This window comes from Chlorocebus sabaeus, chromosome 29 (genome assembly GCF_047675955.1).
Source record: "Chlorocebus sabaeus isolate Y175 chromosome 29, mChlSab1.0.hap1, whole genome shotgun sequence".
In the NCBI taxonomy this organism is placed as follows: domain Eukaryota; kingdom Metazoa; phylum Chordata; class Mammalia; order Primates; family Cercopithecidae; genus Chlorocebus; species Chlorocebus sabaeus.
This window is the reverse complement of record NC_132932.1, coordinates 3,133,705-3,142,484: the sequence shown is the minus strand read 5'-3', so window position 1 is coordinate 3,142,484 and position 8,780 is coordinate 3,133,705. Positions and strand designations below refer to the sequence as shown.

At 41.6% G+C, this 8,780-nt stretch overlaps 1 pseudogene; it reads left to right on the top strand.

Moving 5' to 3' along the window:
- The first annotated feature begins 2,518 nt into the window (after positions 1–2,518).
- Positions 2,519–4,157, top strand: LOC140710647 (SWI/SNF-related matrix-associated actin-dependent regulator of chromatin subfamily E member 1-like; annotated as a pseudogene).
- The last annotated feature ends 4,623 nt before the right edge of the window (positions 4,158–8,780 follow it).

The following is an 8,780-nucleotide window of genomic DNA, read 5'->3' as shown; positions in this document are numbered from 1 at the left end:
TGGTGAATGTTCTATGTCCACTTGAAAGGAATGTATCTTCTGTTTTGTTGAGTGGAGTGTTCCATCTGTAACTGCCAATTAGGTCAAGTTGGTGATATTGTTGTCCAAGTCTTTCTAATCTGCTGTTAATCTCATCCAGACTATGTTTTCATATCAGACATTGTAGGTTTCATCTACAGAAGTTTGTTTTCAGTCTCTTTTTATATCTTCCTATCTACATTTTTTGTACCTATGGAATACCATTATAACTTTAACGTGCAGTACAGTTTTGAAATCGGACAACTTGTTGTCAAATCCCTGCTTAACAATTTATTAGCTAGGTAACATCTAGAAAGTTTATTAACTTTGCTAATACTCAGTTTTCTCACCTGTAAAATGTGGATGATAATAGTACCTGCCTCACATAGCTGCTAAGACTGAATTTAATAAAACAACATTTATAATGATCCCCACAATAAATACTTCTTATTTATTACTGCTTAACAAAGCACCCTAAAACTTAACGTTTTAAACCAATCACATATTTGCTCAAATATCTGTAATCTTGGCTGGGCTCAGCTGAGTGGTTAGACTGCTGATGTCACCTGAATTTATTCATGCGGCTACAGTCATCAAGAGCCTCAATTAGGGCTGGATGGTTCGGTATGGCTTCACTCACATGCTTCAGCGTGAGGGGCTGGAATAGCTGGAGGCAAGCTAGACCTTTCCCTTCATAGTATCTTCAGCAGAATTATCAGACTTTTCATCACATGGTGGCTCAGGGCTCAAAGAGAGATATAGAAGCTTCCAGGCATCTTAAGGCTGGACTCTGGAGCTCTTCAAGATTATAATAAAATCAGAGGCATCTTTTGTAGTTTCCAAATATTTGGGAATTTTCTAAGGATCTTTCTGTTATTCATCTTTAATTTAATAGCATGTGGTCAGAGAATACACTTTGTATGACTTGATACTTTCAAATTTATTGAGACTTATTTTAAGGCCCAGAATATGATCTGTCTTGGTGAATGTTCTATGTCCACTTGAATGTTCTATTTCAACTTGAAATGTTGAGTGGAATGTTTTATCTATAACTTTCCAATTAGCTCTATAATAACCAATTAGGTCAAATTGATGGATATTGTTGTTGAAGTCTACTACATCCTTTCTAAATCTGCTGTTAATCTCATCCAGTGTGCGTTTTCACATCAGACATTGTAATTTTCATCTACAGAAGTCACCAGTGTCACTTGTGCTGCATTCTACTGGTCAAAGAAGGTCAAAAGGGCAGCACAGATGCAAGGGGGAAAGAAAATAGACTCTCTCTCTTGATGGTGGCAATGGCATGTACACATAGGATTGTGAAGAACTGTTAGCCACAAGAGTGTCAGTCAGAAGAATCGCCATGTTTGCAAAAGATTTAGCATAATAGATCACAGTTGATCATAGTAAATATTAGCTATCATTATTCTTGAGTTTATATAAACTTGGAGTTGAAGATGTAGCCAAAAGGGCATGAATATAGGTAGGAACTGAACTTAAACAAAAAAAAAAAGCCCAAAGTGAGACAAGGAAAAATATTTGTGTTTGAGTTTCTTTCTTTTTTTTTTTTTTCTCACTTTTTTTTTCTTTTTTTTTTTTGTTTTGAGGCAGAGTCTTGCTCTGTCAGCCAGACTGGAGTGCAGTGGCACGATCTCAGCTCACTGCAACCTGTACTTCCCGGGCTCAAGTGATTCTCCTGCCTCAGCCTCCTGAGTAGCTGGGATTACAAGCATGTGCCACCACGCCCAGCTAATTTTTGTATTTTTAGTAGAGACAGGATTTCACCATGTTGGCCAGCCTGGTCTTGAACTCCTGACCTCAGGTGATCCGCCCACCTTGGCCTCCCAAAGTGCTGGGATTACAGGCATGAGCCACTGCGCCCGGCCTCTGTTTGGATTTCTTAAGAAGGCCTGGAGGAGAAAACAGAAAAAGAGGAGTGAAGGGAGAAAAATGATAAAGAGAAAGAGAGAAAAGAGAAATCTTATAATCGAATTTACCCACGGGAGACTTTAACTTCCGGCCAAGACGGAGTCATGGGGACCAAATTTACCCCCCTACCTAAAACCACATCAAAAATTAAAAAGAAAATAACTTAAAAATACATAAAACAGTTTTTGAGATATCAGACATGACACAATGAAAGACAATGACCCCAAAAGGTGGGAAACAAATGAGGTGAACACTACAGTTGCCCCAGCTTACTGCCTTTGGAGAGTTTCCAGACCACAGGGCAGAGAGGGCGGACTGAGAAGGATCCTGGAGGACCCTCTGACTTGAGAAGGAGCTGGTACTTTGGAAAGATCTATGGGGCCAATGTTCCTATAACAGAGTACTAGATAGAGAAATTTCCATAAAGGGGGAACCCCAGAGGGCCGTCTCTCAAGTATTCATAAGAGTGGTGATGAGAGGACAAAGGGAAGCGAAGCCGGAGCTGTGGGCGCTTTTTCTGCCTGCAGTGTCTCAGATTCATTCTTAGGAACTGAGAATTTAATCTTCTAAAATGTCAAAAAGACCACCTTATGCCCCACCTCCCACCCCAGCTCCTGCAAAACAAATGCCCAGCACACCAGGGTTTGTAGGATACAGTCCATACAGTCATCTCGCCCACAACAACTACAGGCTGGGAGCGAACCCGGGTGCCAACAGCCAGGTCAGGCATCCTCTGGTATTATGATTCCAAAACCACCAAAGCCATCAGATAAGCTGCCGATATCCTACATGAGGTACAGCAGAAAGGTCTGGGACCAAGTCACGGCTTCCAACCCTGACCTCAAGTTGTGGGAGCTTGGCAAGATGATTGGTGGCACATGGCGAGATCTCACTGATGAAGAAAACCAAGAATATTTAAACGAATACAAAGCAGAAAAGATAGAGTACAATGAATCTATGAAGGCCTGTCATAATTCCCCCGTGTACCTTGCTTACATAAATGCAAAAAGTTGTGCAGAAGCTGCTTTAGAGGAAGAAAGTCAACAGAGACGGTCTCGCATAGAGAAAGGAGAACCTTACATGAGCACTCAGGCTGCTGAAGATCCAGGTGATTATGAATGATGGCTTTTCAATGAAGCACACAGCCACTGCCTGTTTCCAGAGAAACCACAGCCTCATCAATGAAATCCTTAGTGACAGTGTGGTGCTAGACATTTGGTCAGTTGTCACAACTGCTAGAATGCAGGTCCTCAAACGACAGATCCAGTCCTTAATGGTTCATCAGTGACAACTAGAAGCTGAACTTCTTCTTATAGAGGAACAATACCAGGGGAAAAGGAGGAAATTCCTGGAAAGCACAGATTCATTTAGCAATAACTTAAAAGGTTGTGCGATCTGAAGGTAGAAGTGGATATGGAGAAAATTGCAGCTGAGATTGCACAGGCAGAGGAACAGGCCCGGAAAAGGCAGGAGGAAAGGGAGGAGGCGGCAGACCAAGCTAAGCACCTCTAAGTTTTCTACTTTATTTTCTTCCTGTCTCCTAACATTTGGAAAGCTTTTATCTGGTCAGGTATGTCTATGTTCTTTTACTCCACAGTTTAACTGGCTACATTTTTACTTTATACCAAGTTCTCTTCAAACACTAAAATTCTCCAACAGAGTGCCCCTTCCTAGTGTGAATGAGGTTCCTAAAGGTACTCAGACCATAATCCACATGTTATATGTAACAATTAACTGGTCAATCATTTCTACATAATACGTTTAGCTGAATTCTCCTAATAAATAAAAAGGTCAACTGTCAGCAGGAATGATTCCATTCTAACAAGGTGGAGAAACAGGGACATGTTTCTCCAACATTCCAATGGAGACAAAGGAGACATACCTTGAAGAAATGACAGAGAGCCAACAGAACGGTGAAGAAGGCACATCTACTCCTTAAGACAAGGAGAGTGGGCAGGAGGGGATCGACAGTATGACAGAGGAAGGAACCAGTGATAGTAACACTGGCTCGGAGAGCAACAGCGCAACAGTGGAGGAGTCACCAACAGATCCCATACCAGAAGATGAGAAAAAAGAATAAATGTTGCCTTGTTTTATGTGTTCTAAATACTTTTTTAAATGAAAAAAAATGTTTTTTGGTTAAAAAAAAAAAGAGTAGTGGTGAGTACATCATATGGAGAAACTACCCAAGGACAGGGAAGGAACAACCTGAAAATACCAGAGGCAACATTGCCCAGTGCTTACAGAGGGCCAATTACAGTGCCGGTTCTACCAGCTGGACAGGAAAAGCTCATAACTCATGGGGGTTTGGGTGTTCCAGGAGTTATTTCCTCAGTATTGCGGAATAATTAGCCCTAGACTGACCCTGCTGTGGACCTGCCTAACAAATCGTGAAAGCAAGACCAAAAGGCTCAGACTGTTGCCAAATAATTTTAACTGCGTCCCAGAACCAAAGACACTTATAGGATTATAAAAATATCCACCACTCAACAAGATAATATTCACAATCTCTAGCATCTGAAAAAAGATTATTTAGATTTGTAAAGAGACAGGAAAACATGACCCATGAAAAGAAAAATAATCGACCAACTGAAACTGACCCAGAAATGACACAGACGTTAAGTTAGTACAGAAGCACATTAAAACAGTTATTATAATTGTATTCCATATGTACAAAAAATAAGTAAAGACAAGAAGATATAAAAAGAGACTGAAAACAAACTTCTGTAGATGAAACCTACAATGTCTGATATGAAAACATAGTCTGGATGAGATGAACAGCAGATTAGAAAGACTTGGACGACAATACCAACCAACTTGACCTAATTGGCAGTTACAGATGGAACCCTCCACTCAACAAAACAGAAGATATATTCCTTTCAAGTGGACACAGAACATTCACCAAGATGGGTCCTGTTCTGGGCCTTAAAGTAAATCTCAATAAATTCAAAAGTATCAAGTCATACACAATGTATCCTCTGACCATATGCTTTTAAATTGGAAATCAATAACAGAAAGATACCTAGAAAGTTCCCAAATATTTGGGAACCACATAACATGCCTCTAACTTTACTATAATCTTGAAGGGCAGGAAGGTCCTCAGCTCTCATCTACAGCACAAATGTGCATTGGGTAACTGGCACAGAAAAAAGAAAAACCTGGTTTTCCAGTGTCGAGGAAATACAGATAATCACGTAAGAGTTAAGTTTAGGGTGAATGTGGAGTAGTGTTTTGGGGCGAGTGCTCAGCATATTTGCAGGGATCTGTGTGGATCTATTCCCCTCATTCCCAGTTTCCCAGCCCCTTGTTTCCTCATGGGTAGACTCTCAGAGAGGCTAGTAACTTTTCAAACACTTTAATGGGCCTTCGTGGGGCTAATTAGTCCCACTTCCTCACCTGCCTTTTAAACTTTAATCAGTGAATGCATCCTCCTCCCCAGTGGTGAGCTGCTGGGCTGCCAGGGGAAAAGGTGGCTCTGGGGTGGCTCCCACCAGCACAAGATCAGTGTGAGGAGCTCGCAGGGAGTGGGGCTGCCCCGCACCTCTGACAACGTGAGAGACGAAAGCCAGTGGCAGGCTCTGATCCCCAGACTCAGTCTATGAACACAACAAGTCTGGCTTTGTCTTCGTTGTATTTCTATGGAAGACTTGTGTTCTGACCCCCACAGCAGCAATTGTGTTTCTATGGAAGACTTGCGTTCTGACCCCCACAGCAGCAGCTCTGACATCAAGCCAGGCGCTTTGCTAGAATTACATGGTTTGCTGAAGGCCATCTGAAGCAACTTCGAAGGAGGAAATGCTCTGGTGTTAGATTATCATCAGGTAGTAACCCAGATTTCTGGAAATTGTTAACCACAGGTAAGTCTTCTGGAGGGAAGAGCATGTCCAGGATGGCCATCCTACCCGCAGGCTGATTTCCCAGGACACAGACAAGTCTAGCAAGCTGGGAAGAGACATGTATATGTGGCTCAGGAAGATCCGTGTGCTCCTGCAAGTACCCCATGGTTTAGTGTTTCTCAGAGTGAGGTTCAGAGACCTCCTGTCTCAGTCAGAATCACCAGGCTTTGGGGCCAAGCTATAGACCTATTGGATCAAATTTTCTGTGGGTTGGGACCTGGAATCTGCACGTATAACAAGCTTCTCCTGTGAACCTTGGGCAAGGCAGCCTACTGTTTAAGAAGAATTATTTGGGATCACTGTTGCTCAAGGAATCTCACTGGCTGCTTTCCTTGGCTGCCTGCCCTTCATATCCACATGTGCTCTCACTGTGCTATCCCAGGGAGGAGGGTATGCATAGAGCTTCTTCCCTATGCCTCCCTCATCCACAGGCCCCAGGCATTTGCTCTCACAGCTGGAAACTAAACTCCTTTTAAGAAGGGTCTCTATGATAAGAGTTATAGATATACAGTGAGAGACCCGTTTTAAAAGGAATTTGGTCTCCAGCTATGAGAGGAATGAAAAATATTATTCCTTAAATACATAAAATGAAGATATCTTTAGACATTGTGCCACCTAAATTACAAGACTTCAGTTGTCCAAGCAACTGGTTCCCTTTCTTCTTAACTGTCACCTCAGAATTTTGCTTTTGTCTTCTAAGACAGTGATTCATAAAGTATCATCCAAGGCCAATAGCCATTAATTTGTTTTTTAAAAATAAAAGTTCTTTCTATGGTTTTTTGGAACCAAATATACACCATTCTTTAGATTTTAACTTCTATGTAAATCTAAGAGTTATTTGCTGGTAATTTTCTACATGATTAATTACGAAATCCTAAAATTTTGTGAGGGTTATGGTTTTTTAAAAAGGCAGCATTTTTCAGATTTTTGAGACGCCATGTCTTTCCTCAGATAAAAGGAAAGGGCGTCCCTCTATGCAAAATAACAGAAATAGGAGCCTCTTTCAATTTTTTTTCTTCCTCATAGGTGGGACATGAAAAAGTCCTGTATAACTCACAAGGACCCCTCAGAATAGTTTGAATAACTGCTCTAGAAAGTTTACTGTTTCTTATTGGAGGGGAATGACCAGCAGGTAACAAAAATAATAGCTATAGAAAAGTGAGAAAGATCAAGAAGATGAGCTTGAATTAAAATATTACCGACAGATCAAATTAACGCCTCTCCCAAAGTGAGGATAGGGAATTTCTGAGATTGGAAGAGATAGAAAAAAGAACAAAGTGAAACCTGAAGATAAATTTTTACTAGTCAAAAATTCTCTGTAGGGAAATAATAACAGGATAATCCATTAGTAATCAATGATGACCTATTGAAAAAAAAATTTAATTTATATCTGCTGCAGTAGACTCCTCTGGAAGGAATAAAAATTTACCCTTATCACTAGTAAGTAATTGAGTAGGAGAGGAGTTGTGAAGACTACAAAGTCCAGGGAGCTGTAGGACAGCAGCCTCCAATGTTTTTGGTACCAGGGACTGGTTTCGTGGAAGACAATTTTTCCACAGACTGGGGTAAAGGGAGGGAAGTGGCGGGATAGTTTCAGGATGAAACTGTTTCACCTCAGATCATCAGGCATTAATTAGATTCTCGCAAGGTGCATGCAACCTAGATCCCTTGCCTGCACAGTTCGCAATAGTGTTCCAGCTCCTGCAATAATCTAATGTTGCCACTGATCTGACAGAAGGCAGAACTCAGGCAGTAATGGAGGTGATGTGGAATGGCCGTAAATACAGATGAAGCTTCACTTGCTTACCCACCACTCAACTCCTGCTGTGTAGCCTGGTTCTACAGTACCAGTCTGTGGCCCAGAGGTTGGGGACCCCTTCTGTAGGACCTTAGGAGAAAATAGCTGCAGGTGCTCCTGGATAGAAACACCATGGCCTTGGGACCTAACCTATTGCAAAAGGGAGAGGAGATTCTAGCAGAGCAGCCAAACTTGAAAAAAAAAACTTGGATTTACTAAAAAGAGTAAGCAAACAGTACACTTGCCTCTGACAGAATAGCAACATGAGAAGAGGGTCTTGTGATATTAATTCTGAAATTTGTGGTTTAATACATGGTCTCTCTACTCAGTTCTGATATACGTATATGCAGTTATAAAATAGGTAAAGGTATATCTTCTTAATTGAAAGATGAAATGCTCTACCCTACCAAATTTTTAACAAGTCCATTTCAGATAGAAAAATATTAAAATCTTCCAATGACTTTGGATTATAAATTTCTCCCTCAAGTTCTGTTCATTTTTGCTTTTTGTATTTAGAGGCTATGTTGCTGGGTGCAAAACATTTGTGATTGTATCATTTTGGTATATCACTAATTTGGATAAATAAGTGATGTTATTTCTGATTTATTTTTTAAAAAATAGCTTTGAGGCGGGACTAGCCAAGACGGCTGACTATAAGCAGCTAGTTCATGTTGCTCCCACTGGGAGAAAAGAAGGAGCAAGTAAATACAGCATCTTCAACTGAAACATCCAGGTACATGCGTTAGGACTCGTCAAGAAAACAACTCAACCCAGGGAGGATGGAGAAAAGGAAGGCAGGACAACTGTCCACCTGGGAGCAACATGGAGCCAGGGGAGCTGCCCCCACCCAGGGAAGTGGTGAGTAAGTGAGTGAGCAATCCTGAGGACTCATGCTTCTCTCAAAGATCTTTGCAAACCTCAGGTCAGGAGATCCTCTTGTGAACTCACTCCACCAGGGCCTGTGGTCTGATACTCAGAGCTATGTGGAGTCCCAGCACAGCAGCCACTCAGGCACACATGGAGCCCCAGGAGCTTCAGATATCTGGGCTTCCCAAACAAAAGCAGCTGCAACTCTGTCCAAGAAGGCTAGACCCGGCCAGATACAGTGCCTCATGTCTGTAATCCCAGCACTTTGGGAG